This window comes from Pimephales promelas, chromosome 4 (assembly GCF_988280905.1).
Source record: "Pimephales promelas chromosome 4, fPimPro1.hap1.1, whole genome shotgun sequence".
NCBI classification, from domain to species: domain Eukaryota; kingdom Metazoa; phylum Chordata; class Actinopteri; order Cypriniformes; family Leuciscidae; genus Pimephales; species Pimephales promelas.
The window spans coordinates 11286778-11309606 of record NC_142772.1 but is presented as its reverse complement, the minus strand read 5'-3'; the positions used below and the strand labels follow the sequence as shown (position 1 = coordinate 11309606).

Sequence of the window (22829 nt, the reverse complement as noted above, 5' to 3'; positions counted from 1 at the left end):
ATTTAACCTCATCAAGTGCTGATCCCCTTAAATGTGACAAAATAAAGTCTACTTGATCCTCCTCACTCAATCCCCTTATCCGAATTACTCTTTCGAGTTCCTCAATAAACTCGTCAATGGTCTGACCGTCTTTACTAGAGTCACCACAATAGGGAACAATTTGTCTTTCTCTGGGAATATAGACATAAGACCTAGTATTACCAGTGTTCAGACTAGCAAGTGTCGACATCACCTGATCATGTCTCTTCCCAAGCTCCTGAATTTGTGATTGGAGTTGTAGGAAAGGGTTATCTCTATCCTCACCATCACCCCTGACGGTGGAGCCAGCTTCTTGGCTATCGTCCATCTCCTCATGACCGTAGTCCTCCATGCCTCTATATCTGCGTTATTAAGAGTCTCAGTCTCTACAAAGTTCACCTGCAAGCACAGTCCAATGCAGCCACCTCGTTCCAGCTGGTCCTGGCACTCTGGCTCCTTGTCCTCCCACCGTCCTTCCTGGCTCAGCGCACAGCTCTCCCTCTCTGCTGACTCTGGCACGCAATCCTCCTTGACCACTACCGTTGTTTATCTACCCACTTAGGCTAACGGTATGTTCGACTTAGCTTGTGTATTCGTTTTCAAAGGAAAACCCTCACCACAAGAGGAAACCAGCAAAAAGAACTACCCCACTCCTGGTACCAAAAAGATGTGGCCGTGTAAATGTGCAGCCTATATAAAGCTCAAACACAACCAAACATCTGAAAAGGGGTTCTTTATTTTCGACTGCGTATGAGAAGGACGCAGCGTTAATGTTTGGAGTTTCCACTTGTGGTCAGGAATATAACAAAAAAACGTATACAATAAATTACAATAGGAAAATACCAAACTTAAAACCTTCCAAACAAAACTCGTCACTTACAGTGTGAGTTACAATGTTCTACAAATGTACAAAGAAACAACTCAAAATAAAAAACAGCAGTTACACTATTTTTCCCTCAGCGAGTTCTCTTTCACAATACTCAATTGTGTTAATTTTCCCCTTTTAGCTTCTTGCAAATAATTGTATATTCCCGAAAATAAAACAGAATACACAGAAACGGTTTATGTGAGCACTATTACCCCAAATAAACAACAGTAGTGGCCTTTTTTATGTTTTCTGAATAAAGAACAAAACATAAACATGATTAAAGACACATTCTCATACAGTAAGCCACTAACACAATTGTAAGACAAAACAAACATATTCAACACTCTACAATTAACATTACTATACCAATTCTTATCTCTTACAGATTATCAATAAACTTTGACATTACAAACAGTGCAGAGCTAGTGAAATATTTCCTTTGAATGACTATAAGCATTTACAATAAAAGAATGAACTAAAATGATACCCACTCTGTGAAGCGGTACAGCTGACTAGAAAGCCCGCCCCACGGTCATCTCACGTGCACTAACGTCTCTTCGTTCTCCCCTCTGACATAATTTTATCACAGAAACAGAAATATTGTTTATATTTCTCCTCAATAATAACATGAGCTGTAATAATGAGTTCAAATAACATGCTACATTTCTATTAAACAAACACTCACGCTCAATCGTCGTCACTGGAGAATGAATATGCTCGTCTCACACAGAAATCTCTGGCACTCGGGAGAAACAAAGTTTTCTGGCGATGAATCACTGCTCCAACCACTCGACAAACCGAACACCAAATTGGGGGTTTTCCCTTTCACTTTCGCGTAAACGAACAGTGTAGATTGGTGTTAGTTTCTAACGTGCCTCAGCTCACGCGTTCACCGCAGGTCTATTTTTTTAAAACAAAACTGCGCGTACCCTTTTTGATAGGTCTAACTACTCAGCCATACCAGGGCGCCCTCTAGGGGTAAGAAGCATGACTACAGGCTATTTTTGCCCTGGTTACACTTGCGTCTGTCTTTGAAGTCGTGAAAAGCTTGTCGTGTCAAAGGGAAGCGAAATATTTGTCGCATCATCATAAATGCACGTCAGCTGCAGCGCTGGTCAGCATCCCACAGCACATGGAAGCCACGGGGAAATAAAATCAGCGAGTCACGCATTGAATCAATGCTATATGGGTCTCTAATAAGTGAAGCAGCAGCTTCAGCGTTGCCCATGCGACGCATTGCTGCTCAGCTGAGCCTTGAAAAGTTGTACCTCAAAGTTATAAATAATTAACATCTTGTTTCTTTACAACTCTTTTAATGAATCAGCTTTTTTAAATGTGTTCGTTGAATGAACGGTTCAATGACTCGCTCAAAGTCCGTTGTCGCGCTGAGTGAAAGTCTTTCAATGCGCCATATACTGTAGACGCTGTTTAGTTTCGGTTACTGAAAATGTCCTCGTTTTTGTCCACATCGTAAACTTTATTTATATAGCAACAAATACATATAAATCAAATAAATAAATGGCGGTAATACCGCATATCGCGCTATTGAGCCACTCAACATTACCGCAAGGGAAATTCCATAACCGCGACAGCCCTACTAGGAACAAGACTCACAAACTCTGCACTCAAGAGCAAACACTTGAGCATGTGGACCAAAGAGTTGTCTAGGTACCACTGGTAGCTGGCGAAGATTGTTAAGACAAGCCTCTGAAGTTTAGACTGTGGTCACGGGTCGGGGAGGCTAGACGCCAGATGACCGGCCGTCCCAACCCCCGACACACATACCACCGCAAGGAGCCAACACCACATAGGACACAGAGGAAAAGTAATTTAGAAAAAGCACAGAATCTTTATTGAATAAATTAAGTTAAAATGACCTCCAGTAAGCTGAAGAAAGGTGAGGTTTCAGAAGTATAGCTGGCTCTTCTCAGAACTCAGGTGGACAGAGAGCAGGTGAGGATTCACAGTGGAACTGTTTCTCTCTGATTCACAGCGGAACTGTTTCTCTCTTCTCGGAACTCGGGTGGGCAGAGAGCAGGTGAGGATTCACACGCAGCTGGCTAAGACAAGCCTCTGAAGTTTAGACTGTGGTCACGGGTCGGGGAGGCTAGACGCCAGATGACCGGCCGTCCCAACCCCCGACACACATACCACCGAAAGGAGCCAACACCACATAGGACACAGAGGAAAAGTAATTTAGAAAAAGCACAGAATCTTTATTGAATAAATTAAGTTAAAATGACCTCCAGTAAGCTGAAGAAAGGTGAGGTTTCAGAAGTATAGCTGGCCCTCTTCTCAGGACCCAAGCAGACAGAAGACAGGTGAGGATTCACAGTGAAACTGGTTCTCTCAGATTCACAGCAGAACTGTTTCTCTCTTCACAGGATTCAGATGGACGGAGAGTGCAGAATCCACAGCAAAGCTGGCCCTCTTCTCAGGACCCAGACCGACGGAAGACAGGTGAGTATTCACAGTGGAACTGGTTCTCTCAGATTCACAGCAGAACGGTTTCTCTCTTCACAGGATTTGGATGGACAGAGAGGAGTACGGAATCCACAGCAAAGCTGGCCCTCTTCTCAAGACCCAGGCAGACAGAAGACAGGTGGGGATTCACAGTGGAACTGGTTCTCTCAGCTTCACAGCAGAACGATTTCTCTCTTCACAGGATTCGGATGGGCGGAGAGAAGTACGGAATCCACAGCAAAGCTGGCCCTCTTCTCAAGACTCAGGCAGACAGAAGACATGTGGGGATTTACAGTGGAACTGGTTCTCTCAGCTTCACAGCAGAACAGTTTCTCTCTTCACAGGATTCGGATGGGCGGTGAGGAGTACGGAATCCACAGCAAAGCTGGCCCTCTTCTCAGGACCCAGGCAGACAGAAGACAGGTGGGGATTCACAGTGGAACTGGTTCTCTCAGCTTCACAGCAGAACGGTTTCTCTCTTCACAGGATTCGGATGGACGGAGAGGAGTACGGAATCCACAGCAAAGCTGGCTCTCTTTCCAGGACTCAGGCAGACAGAAGACAGGTGAGGATCCAACAGTATAACTGGCTCTACTCACAAAATCCAGATGAACAGGGAGGAATAAGGATTCAACAGCGACGCTAGCTCTCTTCACAGGGCTCAGCCAGACAGAGAATAAAGATGATAATTCCACAGTATGGCTGGCTCTCTTCACAGGATGCAGGCAGACAGAGAATAGAAGTGAGGATTCAACAGTATAACTGGCGCTACTCACAGAATCCAGATAAACAGGGAGGAGTAAGGATTCAACAGCAAAGCTAGCTCTGTTCACAGGGTTCAGGCAAACAGAGAGATAATGATGACAATTCCACAGTATGGCTGGCTCTCTTCACAGGGCTCAGGCAGACAGAGAATAAAGGTGAGGTTCAACAGTATAACTGGCTCTACTCACAGAATCCAGATGAACAGGGAGGAATAAGGATTCAACAGCGACGCTAGCTCTCTTCACAGGGCTCAGACAGACAGAGAGGTAAAGGTTAGGACTCAACAGTGTATCTTGCTCTATGAAGAGAGCCAGCTTCACTGTTGAATCCTTATTCCTCCCTGTTCATCTGGATTCGAGCAAGTCTCGGAGTTGGAGTTGCTGCTCCTTTTCCAGGCCCTCTCCTTTTAAGGAATCTACTGCCACATGATCCGGCATCCCGCCTCTCTGAGGGTCATTCCTCGGCTCCACCGATCTAACAGCCACTTCCACTACCACAGAGCTCACTTGGCAGAAACAAACGTCTCTCTCTTCCCTCACCTGGTGGGAACACACCGCGGTGACTCGGACCAGGCGTTGATGGCGGCAAAGGACAACAGGATATGGGTTAACGTTCCGTACCCGCACCGAGACCCGGCCCCGATTGACCACAGCCAGCGCTCGGGCTACTCTGATGGACTGGCAATCCCAATGTGGTTCGAGGAGGACCCAGTCATCCACGCCATAAGCCCCTAGAGGTAGCCTGGCCCATATCACTGCCTCACTTTGTGCCGGAACTGTCAGGCCATACCGGCAAATTATTCAACCAACAGTTTCGCGATCCTCCTCGCGGTTAGCTGCCTGAATCCTACGGCAGTCAGCCAGAATACACTCCTATTCCTTTTGCTCTGGAACCGAGGGGGTCTGGTCCAACCGGTTCCGGAACAGCTCCTCCCAACATTCTGAAATGACATTCATGCCAATCAATGCTCGATGTGAACCCAGGCAGTGGTCTCTAACGATAACAACTCCTTTTTGTCGTACGGGAACCCCTCGAACATAAGTCCACAATCACATAGCCACATAGCAATCACATAGGTATAGGGAATATCCAGCCCATTTGCTCCTCTCAGTATAAGTTGCGACGTCTCGGCCCCCTGTGGTCGTCGGCCCTTAAAGAGTTCTCGGGACAGGCTCTCTGAGAATAACGTGACTTGGAAACCGGTATCAACTAAACATTCAACTTCCACCCCATTAACCTGGATCTTCACGGTTGGGCAATGTCCAACCCAGTCGTCTCTGGGAATAGGCATAGAAGGGGGGTCACTTAAGGGGGTCCCAGCCACTTGACCCACAGTGGCCGGCGCAACTAAAAACCCCCTTGGGAACTGCGTCGGGAGCCACACTGATGGCTATAATGTCCTGATTCCTCGCAGCTGTTACAAATGAGCCTGCCCTGATCATCCCACTGGAATCTTGGATTAGCCGGCCGTCCAGGGCGCCATCCGGGCTCTCGGCCACTGAGCTGTCCCCGGCGCAGTTCTTTTGGAAGCGTCTTAGATAGTTCAGCCATCTGTCCTTTAACGTCCTCCAACAGTTCTGCCCGAAACTCCTGTTTCCAATCCATGGTTGGAGGAGTGGAGGCATCACCAACGGCCATGCACATCTGTCCTTTAACATCCTCCAACAGCTCCACCCGCAGCTTTTGTTTCCAATCCCCAGTTGAAGAAGGGGCGGCACCACCAACAGCCATGCACACCGGTGGGTCAGCTGCCTCGCCCTGATCCATCTCCAATGCCAAGGCCTCCTGTCGGAGGTCCTCAAAACTTAACGCTGGGTCTCGGCGGAGCTGGAGCTTTATACTCTGTCGAATAGGCCCGTCTCGGAGCCCCAAAACAAACTGATCTCGCAGTAAGGAATCTCTATCTCCCAGACCATGATCTGGTCGGCCTTTCAATCGAACGAACTGCTCACGCAGCTTCAGCGCATAAGCCCGTAAGGCTTGCCTAGGACCTTGGCGAAAGTTGAAGAACTGAGCCCGGAGGGCGGCCATGGGGGTAGTATCCCCATACAGTTCCGCCAAAAAGTCAAAGATGGTCTTGGCAGTGGCTCGTGCAGTGCTGGGTGCAGCTAGAACTTCCCTCTTCGCTTCTCCCTCCAGGGATCCCAGAACAAACTGTGTCTTCTGTGCATCACTCAGCCCCTGGAGGCCAGCCAGGTATTCCGTTTGAGTCCTCCAGTCCTGGAGATGTAGCTCTGATCCCGTTCCTCCATAACGCTGGGCCCAAAGGGCTCCCATAAACACGGGCATGACCTGTGGTCTTGCGGCCACCACCTCTTCATCGGCCATCGTGAACCTGTGGCAGCTTCAACTCGCGGTGGCAAACCCTGCCGACTACGCCACTTGTCACGGGTCGGGGAGGCTGGACACCAGATGACTGGTCGTCCCAACCCCCGACACACGTACCACCGCAAGGAGCCAACACCGCAGAGGACACAGAGGAAAAGTAATTTAGAAAAAGCACAGAATCTTTCTTGAATAAATTAAGTTAAAATGACCTCCAGTAAGCTGAAGGAAGGTGAGGTTTCAGCAGTATAGCTGGCTCTTCTCAGAACTCAGGTGGACAGAGAGCAGGTGAGGATTCACAGTGGAACTGTTTCTGTCGGATTTACAGCGGAACTGTTTCTCTCTTCTTGGAACTCGTGTGGGCAAAGAGTAGGTGAGGACTCACAGCTGGACTGGTTCTCTCGGATTCACAGCGGAACTTTTTCTCTCTTCACAGGGTTCAGTTGGACAGAGAGGACTAAGGACTCAGCAATGCAGCTGGCTCTTTTCTAGGGCTCAGACAGGTGAGGTTTCGACAGTATAGCTGGCTCTTCTCAGAACTCAGGTGGACCGAGAGCAGGTGAGGATTCACAACGGGACTGTTTCTCTCTTCTCAGAATTCGGATGGACGGAGAGGAGTATGGGATCCACAGCCAAGCTGGCCCTCTTCTCAGAACCCAGGCCGACGGAAGACAGGTGAGGATTCACAGTGGAACTGGTTCTCTCAGATTCACAGCAGAACGGTTTCTCTCTTCACAGAATTCGGATGGGCGGAGAGGAGTACGGAATCCACAGCAAAGCTGGCTCTCTTCTCAGGACCCAGGCCGACGGAAGACAAGTGAGGATTCACAGTGGAACTGGTTCTCTCAGATTCAAAGCAGAACGGTTTCTCTCTTCACAGGATTCGGATGTACGGAGAGGAGTACGGAATCCACAGCAAAGCTGGCCCTCTTCTCAAGACCCAGGCAGACAGAAGACAGGTGGGGATTCACAGTGGAACTGGTTCTCTCAGCTTCACAGCAGAACGGTTTCTCTCTTCACAGGATTCGGATGGGCGGAGAGGAGTACGGAATCCACAGCAAAGCTGGCCCTCTTCTCAGGACCCAGGCCGACGGAAGACAAGTGAGGATTCACAGTGGAACTGGTTCTCTCAGATTCAAAGCAGAACGGTTTCTCTCTTCACAGGATTCGGATGGACGGAGAGGAGTACGGAATCCACAGCAAAGCTGGCTCTCTTTCCAGGACTCAGGCAGACAGAAGACAGGTGAGGATCCAACAGTATAACTGGCTCTACTCACAGAATCCAGATGAACAGGGAGGAATAAGGATTCAACAGCGACGCTAGCTCTCTTCACAAGGCTCAGCCAGACAGAGAATAAAGATGATAATTCCACAGTGTGGCTGGCTCTCTTCACAGGATGCAGGCAGACAGAGAACAGAGGTGAGGATTCAACAGTATAACTGGCGCTACTCACAGAATCCAGATAAACAGGGAGGAGTAAGGATTCAACATCAAAGCTAGCTCTCTTCACAGGGTTCAGGCAAACAGAGAGATAATGATGACAATTCCACAGTATGACTGGCTCTCTTCACAGGGCTCAGGCAGACAGAAGACAGGTGAGGATCCGACAGTATAACTGGCTCTACTCACAGAATCCAGATGAACAGGGAGGAATAAGGATTCAACAGCGACGCTAGCTCTCTTCACAGGGCTCAGCCAGACAGAGAATAAAGATGGTAATTCCACAGTATGGCTGGCTCTCTTCACAGGAAGCAGGCAGACAGAGAACAGAGGTGAGGGTTCAACAGTATAACTGGCTCTACTCACAGAATCCAGATGAACAGGGAGGAATAAGGATTCAACAGCGAAGCTGGCTCTCTTCACAGGACTCAGGCAGACAGAGAATAAAGATGATAATTCCACAGTATGGCTGGCTCTCTTCATAGGATGCTGGCAGACAGAGAATAAGGATGATAATTCCACAGTATGGCTGGCTCTCTTCTCAGGGCTCAGGCAAACAGAGAATAAAGGTGAGGATTCAACAGTATAACTGGCACTACTCACAGAATCCAGATGGACGGGGAGGAGTAAGGATTCAACAACGAAGCTGACTCATGCAAACAGAGAGTAAAGCTGGCAATTCAACAGCAGACTGATACTTCACAATCCCACGTAGAGATTAAAGAGGAGAAAAGGAGAATTTCACCACTAGATGACTTCCTCCACCCAACGAGATGCGGGCGATGTATCCAGAGCCAGAACCGTTTCACCAATGTCACTGCATTACACTTCCACTCCTGTTTAACTGTAATTCACACAAATCTGCACACGTGATTATATTAATTAACAACACTGCAAAGTCTTGTCACTCACAAACTAGGGTGTAGACAGGGGATCTGGTCCACTGCACAGCACTACAATCTCTTGGACTTCTTCCAATAAAGCGTGGGACATTCAAACTTCCTCCAAAAAGATTTACACCTCATGAAATCTCATCACATCCTCCAAACAGATTTCTCGTATCACAGTCCAAACATCAACAGCACTTATCTCTTATCCACCACGGTTCTCCTCTCCACATCTCCAGATCCACCCAAATGTCACACAGAGCCTTTTATTTCTCCTGCCCTCCTCCTTGTTGAAGATGAAATGTCCTTTTATCCTTCCCAACTGACAACGTGTCCCAATCGCGATCGCGATAGTCTTGTCCCACACCTGTTTTGAATCAACTAATAATCCTCCGCCTCCGTTTTCCGGAACTGGAGTCTTCCGGGTCCCACACCGGAAATCCCTCCCCTCACAAACCCGGCCATGATAAAAGGTTCCGCCTGCCTTTGTCACCCCGGTGACACTGTGCTAGCCAAACCTGTCTCTTAGCTTGTTTAACAAGCCCAAGAGCTTTTCCACTGGAGAAAGCAATTGATCCCAAGCCTGCAAGGAAGTGTCAAGAAAATCTAATGAGGTAATGTCCGATTGGTTAACATTCATAGTAGAATGAAGTGCTATCAATAGATGATGCATGCATGGTTCTACTGGAGGCATTTTACTAAGTTCCTTTTCTTGGGCCTCAGCCATCATCGCTAGCGTACGGACCACACGATTTGGTCTGGTCAAGGAAGCTGACTGAAATGCAGAAGAAACTACATGTGTAAAGCCAGGACAACTTAAAATCCTATTGTTGAGAGACAAAAGAACTTTAAATGGCCTGACACAGGAGGAGGTGGGTCCAAATTCTGCTTAGCAAGTGCCATCTTGAGTGCATCCTCCAGTGAGAATACCACTGAAGAAGCACACCCTGAAACACCCTAAAGGCCCGAACCGTCATCGTTATGGGGACGTCATCGTATGTTCAGACTGCATCATAGTACAGAAACTGCGCTAGTTAAAATTACAAATGATTTACTCTTAGCTTCTGACCAAGGCTGTATTTCAATACTAGTTCTACTTGATCTTAGCGCTGCGTTCAATACTATAGATCATAAAATACTCTTGGATCGACTACAAAACATGTTATTAATTTCCACTGTTACGCTGAAACACTCAATTATATATTTCATCACGACCAGATGAAAACACTAACTCATCTAAATTGACAGAGTGTCTCAAAGATATAAAATGCTGGATGACGCGTAATTTCCTGTTATTAAATTCAGATAAAACGGAGGTTTTACTTATTGGTCCAAAAAACTACACACAAAACCTCTTACAATATAGTCTCAGCCTCAGACGTCACGCCCACGGAACGTTGGCTAAACGTCTGATGCATATGGTACACTTAACTGGAAACACTTCAGGAATGTCGAAGTCGTCATCTGATTGGTTGAATTTTATCGGATTTCCGGGGGGCGTCAGTGTTGCGTTTATTTTCGGTCCGCCGGGAAACAAAGCGCAGATGTGTGATTGCGGAAGAAAAACTGTTGTGTTTATATGAGTGGCCTATGTGAGTGACAATGAGCATTTCTCAAGATCAGCTAAACGTAGTTGTATGTCCCCTCCAATCTATTATGGAAGATCAAGTGAAGTACTTAATTGCGAAGGGTATATCAGCTGCGTTTGTGGACAAACATGAAACAGACGCTGACATCGCAGCTGGCTGATTCAGTATTCATATATAGGTCGCGCACACTGGATTATAAGGCACATAAGATACTGCAGAGTCAAACGTTTGACTGGGTTTGCGTTATGCATCCACTAGATGTGCTAAAGGCTAAAGGGAATGTAGCGAGTGCGCGGCGCCGGAGGTGAGGCGTTTATTTATTTAGTAGGCGTGAGCGCACTGGGGCGGGGACGTAACTTACATTCGCGTGACAAAGCGGACATAAGATGGACATGAGCGAGTTCGTGGGTGAATTTAATAACACGGAGCGTTGTTAGCGCCTCCGGTGACTGCTGACTGACTTGTTGCACACCGGTCTGTTGTTGTGGGGACATTTCCACGCCCCGAAACATGACGCTGAACGAAACGAACTGTAATTGGTTGTTTGACATGTCGGTCTAACGGCCTTATGGGCGGGCCTTGACCAAAGAAAGCTGCTATGAATTCCAGACCTTCAGCCGTCAGTCTGAAGGTCTGGCTACGCGAGACTACTTACAATACAACTTTAATATAGACTAGGGGTGGCACGGTACATGAAAAAACACCCGAACCGTTCGGTTCGCTTGTCTCGGTTCGGAGCGTGTGTGCGTCTCACGGTTCGACGCATGCGCAATGTAGCCTCGTGCCCGTATGTGACGTGTGTTTTCTTTTTTTGCGCGACATAAGCTTGTTCGACTTGAACCGGCGCTGCACAGAGCGACCGGTGAATAACATCAAACTAGTGCGAGAGTGATGGCTCCGTTTGCTTTTCAATCGCTTTCGCAGTATTTGATGTCATTACCGATCGCTCTGTGCAGCGCCGGTTAGTAAACAAGCCAGTAAAAGTGGAGTATGGAGCCCTGCTGGTCACGGCACGTGGAGAAATGGCAAGTGGGAAAGATGAGGGAGTTGGAGGATGTGCCAGCGTCGTATAAGTCTATGGTATAAGTCCAGTGTGTGGGAACATTTTGGATTTCATGTTATGATATTTTAATATAACGCTACAGTGGCACTTTATGTTTAGATAAGAGCTTCAGTCAAATGTTTCCAAATCCTGCACTTTAATTTCAAGTGAAAAAAAGTACCCTCACTCTCTGGGAACAGAAGCATTGTTGATACTGTATTTTGTGTTGAGGTTGAACTTATGTTTAACTTTATAGTTATGGCCTTTGCTATTGCTATAGCTAATTATAGGCAATGAGGTTTCATGTATATTGACTTATTCATAAAAGACAGTGTTTTAAGAGTTCCTCTTTTTTTTCTTTTAAAAGATAGAATTTTTGTAAGAGCTACAAAAGTTGGCAGTTGATAAATGCAAGTTAATATCTTTGTGTAAATAAGATTTGTGTGATAAAAATGCACAAGTTCTTGTAGACATACATTCTCCTTTTTTTGCCAAATAAACGAAAAGCATGTCAATGTCTTCTCTCTTGCTGTGTCAAAATCTCACCTAGCTTTCCTCTGAGATAGTCCCAAAATGTGCTTAAAGTCAAAGAGTCAAATTCAGTTTGTGCATGATTGCATGAATATCATTTTTTTTATACTGTATCCTAAAGTGTGGATAATTAATCTATATATCACATGCTGAAGTACATAGAGTGTTAAAGATTAAAAGAAAAAAAATAACAAGAACCGTACAGAACTGAAAACCGTGACCCTAAAACCGTGATACAAACCGAACCGTCGGTTTCGTGAACCGTGCCACCCCTAATATAGACGGATGTCCTGTTACTTTATCCACTACAGTAAAAGACCTGGGTGTTATACTAGACCGCAACTTGTCTTTCGAAAATCATATTTCATATGTTACAAGAACAGCCTTTATCCACCTTAGAAACATTGCTAAGCTACGTAACATGCTATCTGTTTCTGATGCAGAAAAGTTAGTTCATGCATTCATGACCTCGAGACTAGATTACTGTAATGCTTTATTAGCCGGTTGTCCTGCATCCTCAATAAACAAGCTACAGTTAGTACAAAATGCAGCTGCTAGAGTTCTTACTAGGTCAAGAAAATATGATCATATAACACCGATTTTATCATCTCTACACAGGTTACCTATTAAATTCCGTATCAATTACAAAGTACTACTACTGACCTATAAAGCCCTAAATGGTTTAGCTCCTGTGTATTTAATGGACCTTCTTTCGCCCTACAATCCACCGTGTTCTTTAAGATCACTAAATTCGAGGCTTCTGGTCATTCCTAGTATGGGTGCACGATATATCGAATCAATATCGTTATCGCGATATCACGTTGCTCGATATCCATATCGAAAGTGTCGCGATATTTATGCAATAATTTGTTTATGATGCGTCTGGTCCGCCATGCACCGTTGCATTTCCCCCCGACTCATTTCCTGATTCTCCTTCTCCATAAACAATATTAAATCAAGAGAGGTTTAACTTTTCATGCCACAGATTTCCCACAGTGGTCAGAAAGAACAGGGGAGACACTTTGTTTTTCTCAATATAAAGTCGCTACTTGCTCTAAAGCTAACCGCCGTCACTCTCTCACTTCTCCCTTGCTCTCCAACCACACAGTCCCACACACACACACTTGCCCCGGCTCGACGCGCACACCAGCGCACAAGTATAACATCAGGCCACGGTCCACCTGGCAACTTCATGCGTTTTCACTGATCGGATAGCTCTGATTTATCAAAATACGATCTTCAATTCCCGCGCTATATGCAGATTTAATGGAGTGCACGTCACCGAAAGCAACAGTTATGAGGTGCGTTTTATGATCATCAGGTAAAACAAGATCAGTTCGTTTATTTACTTTTAATGAAGATAACTGTGAAAAGCGTCTGCGACTTACTTTCACTTTGATTTGCGATAGTTTGCGCGTTGGCTTGATGAAAAGTAAATGTTCAGCAGCTGCTCATCTGCGTGATGCGTGTTGCAGTCGCGCGCCCCGTCATATCTGGCCATAACTTGACAAGCCTATAATGTTCTCATTTTTAGCGTTTTTGGAAGGAGTACATTTTACATATGTGGTTTATTCAATAACGAGATGCATTTACATTTGTCCAGTTTCAAATGAAATGCGGCCCAGACCACCTCCTAAAGTGGTTTGAGCGATTAGATTCAAATACGTCACGAATGCGTTTCACAGGGCATTTACACCTGGTCTTTTCACGATCAGATAGCTATCCGGTCAAAGAAAACGCATATAGTGGCGTTTATGTTGCATAGTGTGTTCTGTAGACTTGCTATTTATTTATTATCTTTTACACTGTAGTGTACACAACTATCATGTTCTGTAGACAAATTATTTAGGCCTATTTATTAATGCTGTACCAGTCCAATATATCAGTTGAAATAAATCTTATGTTGTAAGAAAACTTGATTTATTTATTAATCTTTTTGATGCGTTTTCCAATAACTTTTGTGGTTTTACATCCGTTTAAAAATATCGAAATTAATATCGATATCGCAATATTCATTATCGATATCGCAATATCACATTTTTGTCAATATCGTGCACCCCTAATTCCTAGGATATCTAAGTCCACTAAAGGAGGGAGGGCATTCTCGCATTTAGCTCCAAAACTCTGGAATAGCCTTCCCGATACGGTCCGAGGCTCTGAGTCACTGTGACAGTTTAAAACTAGATTAAAGATGCATCTCTTTAGTCAAGCATTCACATAATGCTTAACCTTTTATTCCTCTGTTGAATCAGATCAAATGCATTAATACTATAAAACTTGAAATGTCTGTAGGTTATTTGTATTGGTTGCATAGTATTTACAGTCATTACTTTCCTGTGTGTATTGTGTGGATGATGGGTGGTTGGGCAGATATTGTGTTTTGCGGTAGGTGGTATGCCATACGGAACCGTTGCCACTGAAACACATTTCCGCGACAGTGGGGCTCGGCATCCTTAGTCAAACGGGTCGGCGCGTATGGTTGGGTTGCGGAGAGTTTGGGTTGCAGAGAGTTTGTGGTTTTTTAACATCTACTCTTGTGTAATGGAAATCATTATGAACATCAGCTATGCTAATTACTTTCCATCTGCCTTTCTGCTGTTATCTCGGGACGCTTGTCCCGAGAAAAATGCCGTTCGTCAGCCCCAGTTTTGTATCTAGCCTCTCACGGAGACTTCAGATGCCCCAACGCCTGTGAAGAGACGACTCAGCACCGACGATATGTTATGCCCTTAATATTATATGTTTAACTAAATGTATTTTCTCCATGTACTTTTTGAAATGCACTTTCTGTAAAGCTGCTTTGAAACAATATGTATATTGGCCAGAGGCAATTGCGGATTTAGCAAATTGGGGGCCCAAGGCGAAGGTAGTATGCCCCCCCATCCGATCTTTAAAAGAGAACGAAAAAGTAAAAAAAAAAAAGAAAAGAAAAGAAAAATAAACCATTAAATTGCACTTTATGGAGAGTTTTGTGCAAAGAAATATAGAAAAAAGTAGGTCTAACAAGTCTTATATTTTTGTAATTCACACAGATCAAAACACAAATATGCTGACTGAATAGATTGCTAGTTAAGAAACACTGCTTTAATTAATGTTTTTATGACGATTTTGAAAGGTCAACTAAACAACATGAGCCGTCTTCCTGCTGGCCAGTAAGTTTTTGGCAAATTTCATCCTGTAACATATACAGATCTGTATTATGCTATAGTTTTTTATAGTGTTATACATTTCTTACAGATAATCACTTCACGATGATCATTGCGTTTGTCTTACCAAATGTGGTAGCCTATGCAAGTACAGTTTGTCTTTTACAGCTTTTTTTAATGCCGACAGTAAAATGTTGCCATTGTAAGGACTTTGCCAGACGACTCGACCCTCCCCCGAAACGTACATACGCACACATTCACTCACTTACCCCAGTGGCATCGAGTTACAAGACTCTTATGCGACTCTCCAACGACTCTCCAACGTTTCTGATTTTGAGGGGGTTCACTGCTTCTTTGAAGGCTTTTCAACTCTACAAGCTGAACGTTTGCTACCCACATGCAAAGCTGCCCCTTTTGGTGGAGCAGAATTTTTCAATTCAACATCCAATTTTGCCAGTCGATGCTGTCTCACCTCCAAGGACATTAAACTTTATTCTGGACATGGATATATTAAAGTCTCTCTTAGGTGATCAATGTCTAAACAAATGGGACATTGAATATGAGCATCCATAATATTCATTGAACCCGAGCAGGCATGAAGCTACCATAACTCCCCACACAAGTAATTGAAAAAACCCTGGTCAACCAATGGGATAATAATAATAAAAATTAGAGGCAGAGAGAATGTTAGCATTGAATAAACAAGGTGTTACAGTTGCTACTGTAACCCCAGTCAAATGAGTATCACTCTAGTTTACCAATAAGAATCATATAATGTAGTCGTCTAAAGACAGCAAACAAAAGCCACTTTCCGACCAGAGGGTCTTTTGCAGTTCCTAGAACCTAACGTTCCTATAACCCTTTTTTTCTTGTGTTCCAACCGGACTAAATTGGGGATTTTTTAGTTCCACAGACTGTAGTTCCTATTTCTCTTTCAGTACCTAGTCTAGAGCGAGGACTTTTTTGGTTCCCTTTCCCTAGGTCTATGTTGATTGGTTAAACTTATAAAAGTCATGCCCACTGTCAATACCTATGTACACTATCAGTGGACTAGCCTAACACAAAAATTCAGGTAGCCTACTCAGAATTAGAACCATATCTGTTTTCTTTATAAATATTTTTTTTCAAATGATATAAGTAATAAAAGTTATTGCATTAGTAAGTTTATAAGACCGTGTGTACAACTGTGTGAAAAAAGTATTTAATATGTTACTTAATCAAAATTGTAAACACAACTACAAGCCAAGTACTGTATACTAGTTATATAGTTATAATAATTAATTATAATTTCAAGGTATATCTCGAACAAAAGTACAAATACAAGTATAGGCCAAAAATACTAAGACTTCTGGCAGTATACTGTAAGTCAAGCATAAGTTAACAAAATTAAGCACAAAATTAACCTTTGGTACCTAGTCGACCGTTCTCTGAGATTTGTTTTCATGATAATCGAATGTAAAGAGTTTTATCTCTAAAAACTGTTTAGCGTATAACGCTAGTATACGGGGGCATTTAATAAGTGAAAAGAAATAGCTAGTTAAAGGGGTGATGAACTGAGAAATCAAATTTTCCTTGAGCTTTTGACATCTAAGAGGTCATCATATTATAAGAATATCCTGTAAGTTTCAGAACTGAAAACGTCCTTGTTAGTCCAATAAAAGCTTTTCTACCAGAAAGACCCGGGAGATGAAATGATGTAACAAAGCATCCATTTATTGACAGCCCAGCAGGCAATTATTTGCAAAGTTCTTTGGCGTAGGCCCCCGTCCATAGATCGTAATCCGAGGGTAGCGGATCAGCATTTCCTGCCTGAAGACGAAGGCAGGGGCGCAGCCGACCCCCCGGGAAGTATAGACGGGACCATCCTGGTGGTGGTGGGGAGAGTGGAGGTTGTTGTCACGTCGGCATCTGCGAACTCAAACATGTGTTAGTACCGATCTTTTATACAACAAGAATAAGAACATGATTTGATAACCTGAAGGTAACACGTGACGCAATAATTAAGTCTTCCTGGCAGAACTTATGCTGAAGCTTTCATTTCTACCAGAAAGACTCGGGAGATAAAATGATGTAACAAAGCATCCATTTATTGACAGCCCAGCAGGCAATTATTTGCAAAGTTCTTTGGCGTAGGCCCCGTCCATAGATCGTAATCCAAGGGTAGCGGATCAGCATTTCCTGCCTGAAGACGAAGGAAGGGGCGCAGCCGACCCCCCAAAAGTAGGTGGATTGTAGATCCATCGGGACGGGGCCAGCCTTCCCCAAAAAATTGATGAGCGAAAGTATACCCACCGGTCGTAAATCCTAAATGTTCCTAAAAAGAAAAGGGAGATACAATAATTAACATGATGAACATTAGTTGTATATCTGTGTATACACTCAATAGACCACACGGATATGATCACAATAATGCAGACATGGACGGGTCTTGAAATACCACAGATACAGGCATAGACAGATCTAGATAGGCCACACAGATACAGCCATGATAGCCAACATACGAAAGTCTTGATAGACCACAGATACGCCACAATAGGCCAGACTTAGACTAGACTCGATAGACCACGGTTTACCAATCTCTGTCCCGGAGGGCCACCAGAGCCCAGCTCCGACCCCGATCAAAACACACGCACCCGAGAGTTTCTACTGATCCTGAAGACCTCGATTAGCTTGCTCAGGTGTGTTTAATCAGGGCCGGAGCCAAACTCCGCAGGGACGGCACCCCCACCCCCCCCCCCCCCCCCCAGGACTGAGACCGGCGAACCCCGCTATAGACTGTAGATACAACCCTGAAAGCCAGACACATGCTGGTCTCGATAGACCACAGAGATATAGCCATGATGGCCAGACATGGACAGGTCTCAATAGACCACGGATAAAGCCACAAAAGCCAGACCACGCAGACAAAGCCACAAAAGCCAGACATAGACAGGTCTCGATAGACCACAGATACAGCCACGATAGGCCAGACGTAGACAGGTCTCGATAGACCACATTTACAGCCACGATAGGCCAGACATAGACAGGTCTCGATAGACCACAGATATCGCCACGATAGGCCAGACACAGACAGGTCTCGTTAGACCACACAGATACAGCCACGATGGCCAGACATGGACAGGTCTTAATAGACCACAGATATAGCCACGATGGCCAGACATTGACAGGTCTTGAAAGACCACAGATATAGCCACGATGGCCAGACATTGACAGGTCTCGAAAGACCACAGATACAGCCACAATAGGCCACACATAGAAAAGTCTCAATAGACCGCAGATACAGCCACGATGGGCTCTATGCACGGCGGGATTTCCGGTGAAGGTGTAAGGATGCTCAATAACTTCCGCCGATTGTAGAGTCCAATGCAGTACCGATAATTTATATTGAATTTTATACTCCATGTTTTACAAAAGAAACGTTAGTCACGAAAACAGATTTTTTTCAATAAAATAAACAACTATATAAAAATTTTCATTTGAACATATGAAGGTTTCGTTTCAAAGACGGGAGGACAGTAAATTTTGAAGACTCTGCCATAATCCCATTTCCTCGGTTTTCCTCCGCTTTAATCTTCCCAACCGGAAACTGAAATGCGGAACTTATGCATACATATAGCCCATAGGCCAGACATAGACAGGTCTCGTTAGACCACAGATACAGCCACTATAGGCAAGACATAGACTTGTCTCCATAGACAACAAATACAGCCACGATAGGCCAGACATAGAGAAATCTTGATAGACCACAGATACAGGTGTAGACAGGTCTCAATTGACCATAGATACAGCTACAATGGGCCAGACAAAGACAGGTCTCGTTAGACCACGCAGATATAGCCATGGTGGCCAGACATAAACCGGTCTCGATAGACCACAGATACAGGTATATATAGACGGTTTCGATGGACCACAGGTACAGCCACAATAGGCCAGACGTAAACAGGTCTCATTAGACCACACAGATATAGGCATGATAGACAGATCTCGATGACCACAGATACAGCCGCGATAGCCAGACTTAGACTGGACTTGATAGATACAGCCACGAAAGCCAGACAGATACCGGTCTCATTTTGCCCAGCAGTTCTCGACCGCCCAGAAGCAGTCTGAGGCGATTAAATACATTCTGCCCCGACAGCTGGCTGCTGCCTTCACCCAGCCGTCGGCACAGACGCCTCAGCCTGCTCGCCGCAGAGGACGCCGTCCTGCGCCAGACCCCTGGTAGAGCAGACCCCTGCGGAACGCTGGTCCTTCCCTGGTCTCCTCTGTCAGGGCGCGGAGCTGGACGCACATGCGCAGGGTTGCTATGCCACCCTCACCTGTGCCAATCTCTCCACCCCGCTGCCCCTCCGGGGGGACGCCTGTGGCTCGGATGATTCCACTGGATCAGTTTTTGGGGGCTTGGTTAAAGCTCCCCAATCTGTCCCGTTGGGTCGCCCTAACTATCAGAGTCGGCTATGCGATTCAGTTCGCACGGTCTCCTCCCCGCTTCAGGGGAGTCCGCTTTACGGTGGTCGGTGGCAATGCCCCGATCATGAGAGCGGAGGTTGCCACCCTGCTGGCGAAGGGTGCAATCGAGGCCGTCCCTCCAGTTTTACAGCCCCTACTTCATTGTTCCCAAGAAAACCGGTGGGTTACGACCGATCCTGGACCAGCGCGTTTTGAACCACACCCTTCACCGGCTGGCGTTCAAGATGCTCACGGCCAAACGCATTTTCGAATGTGTTCGGCCCCAGGATTGGTTTGCAGCGATAGACCTGAAGGACGCCTCCTTTCATGTCTCCATTTTACCTCGACACAGACCCTTTCTTCGGTTTGCTTTCAAGGGGCAGGCATATCAGTACGTGGTTTTCCCATTCGGGTTGGCTCTGTCTCCTCGCGTCTTTACGAAGATTGTCGAGGCGGCCCTTGTTCCCCTTCACGAAAAAGGGGTTCGCGTCCTGAATTATCTCGACGACTGGCTAATCCTAGCACTCTCTCGAGATCAGGTCTGCGAACACAGAGACCTTGTGCTCCGGCACTTAGCCCGTCTGGGCCTTCGGGTCAACTGTGAGGAAGAGCAAACTTTGCCCCGTGCAGAGGATCTCATTTCTCGTTATGGAGATAGACTCGGTCGCCATGTCCGCGCAGCTTACGAGCGAGCGCGCACACTCACTGCTGACTTGTCTTCGACAGTTCGAGCGCAAGAGTGCGATCCCACTGAAACTTTTTCAGAGGCTCCTGGGGCATATGGCATCCGCAGCCGCGGCAACGCCACTCGGATTGCTTCATATGAGACCGCTTCAGCTGTGGCTTCGAGTCCCGAGGTGGGCATGGCATCACGGTACGCTCAGAGTTCCAGTGACTCCGACCTGCTGTCAGACCTTCACCCCGTGGAGGAACCTCAGCTTTCTACGGGCCGGTGTTCCCCTAGAGCGAGTTTCCAGGCATGTTGTTGTCTCCACAGATGCCTCTGCCACGGGTTGGGGTGCCAAGTGCAATGGGCATACAGCCGCGGGCTACTGGACAGGACCCCAGCGCCTCATGCATGTCAATTGCCTCGAGTTGCTGGCAGTACGCCTTTCCCTGCACCACTTCTGTGCGTTGCTCAAGGGTCAACACGCACTAGTCCGTTCAGACAATACCGCGACAGTAGCATACAGGGGGGTCTACGTTCTCGCCATATGTCGCAACTCGCACGCCACCTCATCTTATGGAGTCAGAAGCACCTGAGGTCCCTTCGTGCTATCCACATTCCAGGAGTTCGGAACTGTGCAGCCGACGAGCTGTCACGGCTCAGTCCAGTCTCTGGGGAATGGCGACTCCACCCCCAGTCGGTCCAGCTGATATGCGACCAGTTCGGGGACGCACAGATAGATCTGTTTGCCTCCCACGACTCATCCCATTGCACCCTGTATTACTCTCTGACCGAGGGCATGCTCGGCACAGACGCACTAGCGCACAGCTGGCCGCGGGGCCCACGCAAATATGCGTTTCCCCCAGTGAGCCATCTCGAACGTACCCTGTGCAAGATCATGGAGGACGAGGGGCAGGTCATTTTGGTCCCCCCATACTGACCCACCAAGACCTGGTTCTCCAAACTGATACTCCTCGCGACAGCACCTCCTTGGCCTAATCCTCTGAGGAAAGACCTCCTTTCTCAGGGACGGGACACCCTGTGGCACCCTCGACCCGATTTCTGGAGGCTACATGTATGGCTCCTGGACGGGTCGAGGCAGGTTTAAGTACCCTGCCACCTGTGGTGGCGGCTACTATCACTTCTGCTAGAGCGTCGTCCATTAGACACGTCTATGCGTTGAAGTGGAACCTCTTTTGTCAACTGGTGTTCTTCTCGCCGAGAAGACCCCCAGAGATGCTCGATCAGTGTCGTGCTTTCCTTCCTGCAAGATGGGCTGGAGCGAAGGCTGTCTCCCTCCACCCTGAAGGTGTATGCGGCTGCCATTTCCGCATATCACAAAGCAGTTGAAGGTAAGTCTCTGGGGAACCACGACCTGATTATCAGGTACCTGAGAGGAGCTAGGAGACTGTATCCTCCTGACCCTCCTCTCGTACCCTCTTGGGACCTCTCAGTGGTTTTAAGCAGCCTGCAGAGGCCTACCTTTGAGCCTCTGCAATCAGTCGAGATTAAGTTCCTGTCGTTTAAGACAGTGCTCCTGGTTGCACTGGCCTCCATCAAGAGGGTAGGGGACCTGCACGCATTTTCCGTTGATGAAGCATGCCTGGAATTCCTGCCGGGTTACTCTCACGTGATCCTGAGACCCCGGCCTGGATATGTGCCCAAGGTTCCTACCACTCCCTTCCGGGACCAGGTAGAGAACCTGCAAGCGCTGCCCCTGGAGGAGGCAGACCCAGCCTTGGCACTGCTCTGTCCAGTACGCACCCTCCGTGCTTACGTAGACAGAACACAGTGTTTCAGAACCTCAGACCAACTTTTTGTCTGTTATGGTGGGAGCTAGAAGGGAAGGGCTCTCTCAAAGCAAAGGTTGTCTCACTGGATAGTGGACACCATTGCTTTGGCTTACCAGCAGCAAGGTCGTCCGTGCCTCCTTGGTGTGACAGCTCACTCCACCCGGAGTGTGGCTTCCTCTTGGGCTCTAGCGCATGGCGCCTCGCTAGCAGACATCTGCAGAGCTGCAGGCTGGGCGACACCAAACACATTCGCTAGATTCAATAATCTCCAAGTGGAGCCTGTGTCCTCTCTTGTACTCGCTCACCCGGCCAGTACTGGACCCGCTCAGGTGTCTTCGCTTGCTCGCCATTCCACTCCACCGACTCGATAAGTGCTATTTTTTTTTTTTTCAGAATTTGGCGTCTACAATATGAAAGCATGGATCCATCCTGCCTTGTATTAACGGTTCAGGCTGGTGGTGGTGGTGTCATGGTGTGGGGAATATTTTCTTGGCACTCTTTGGGCCCCTTGGTACCAATTGAGCATCGTTGCAACGCCACAGCCTACCTGAGTATTGTTGCTGACCATGTCCATCCCTTTATGACCACAATGTACCCAACTTCAGATGGCTACTTTTAGCAGGATAATGCGCCATGTCATAAAGCTGGAATCATCTCAGACTGGTTTCTTGAACATGACAATGAGTTCGCTGTACTCAAATGGCCTCCACAGTCACCAGATCTCAATCCAATAGAGCATCTTTGGGATGTGGTGGAACGGGAGATTCGCATCATGGATGTGCAGCCGACAAATCTGCGGCAACTGTGTGATGCCATCATGTCAATATGGACCAAACTCCCTGAGG

At 46.5% G+C, this 22829-nt stretch overlaps 1 long non-coding RNA gene across 1 annotated transcript; it reads right to left on the bottom strand.

The window, feature by feature from the left end:
- Nucleotides 1-1377: 1377 nt before the first annotated feature.
- LOC148981632 (uncharacterized) lies at nucleotides 1378-1805 on the bottom strand. Its single transcript, XR_016168169.1, has 2 exons — nucleotides 1572-1805; nucleotides 1378-1455 (listed from the first exon to the last, which is right to left on the bottom strand). It is a non-coding gene; the product is annotated as an uncharacterized LOC148981632 (long non-coding RNA).
- Between the last annotated feature and the right edge of the window lie 21024 nt (nucleotides 1806-22829).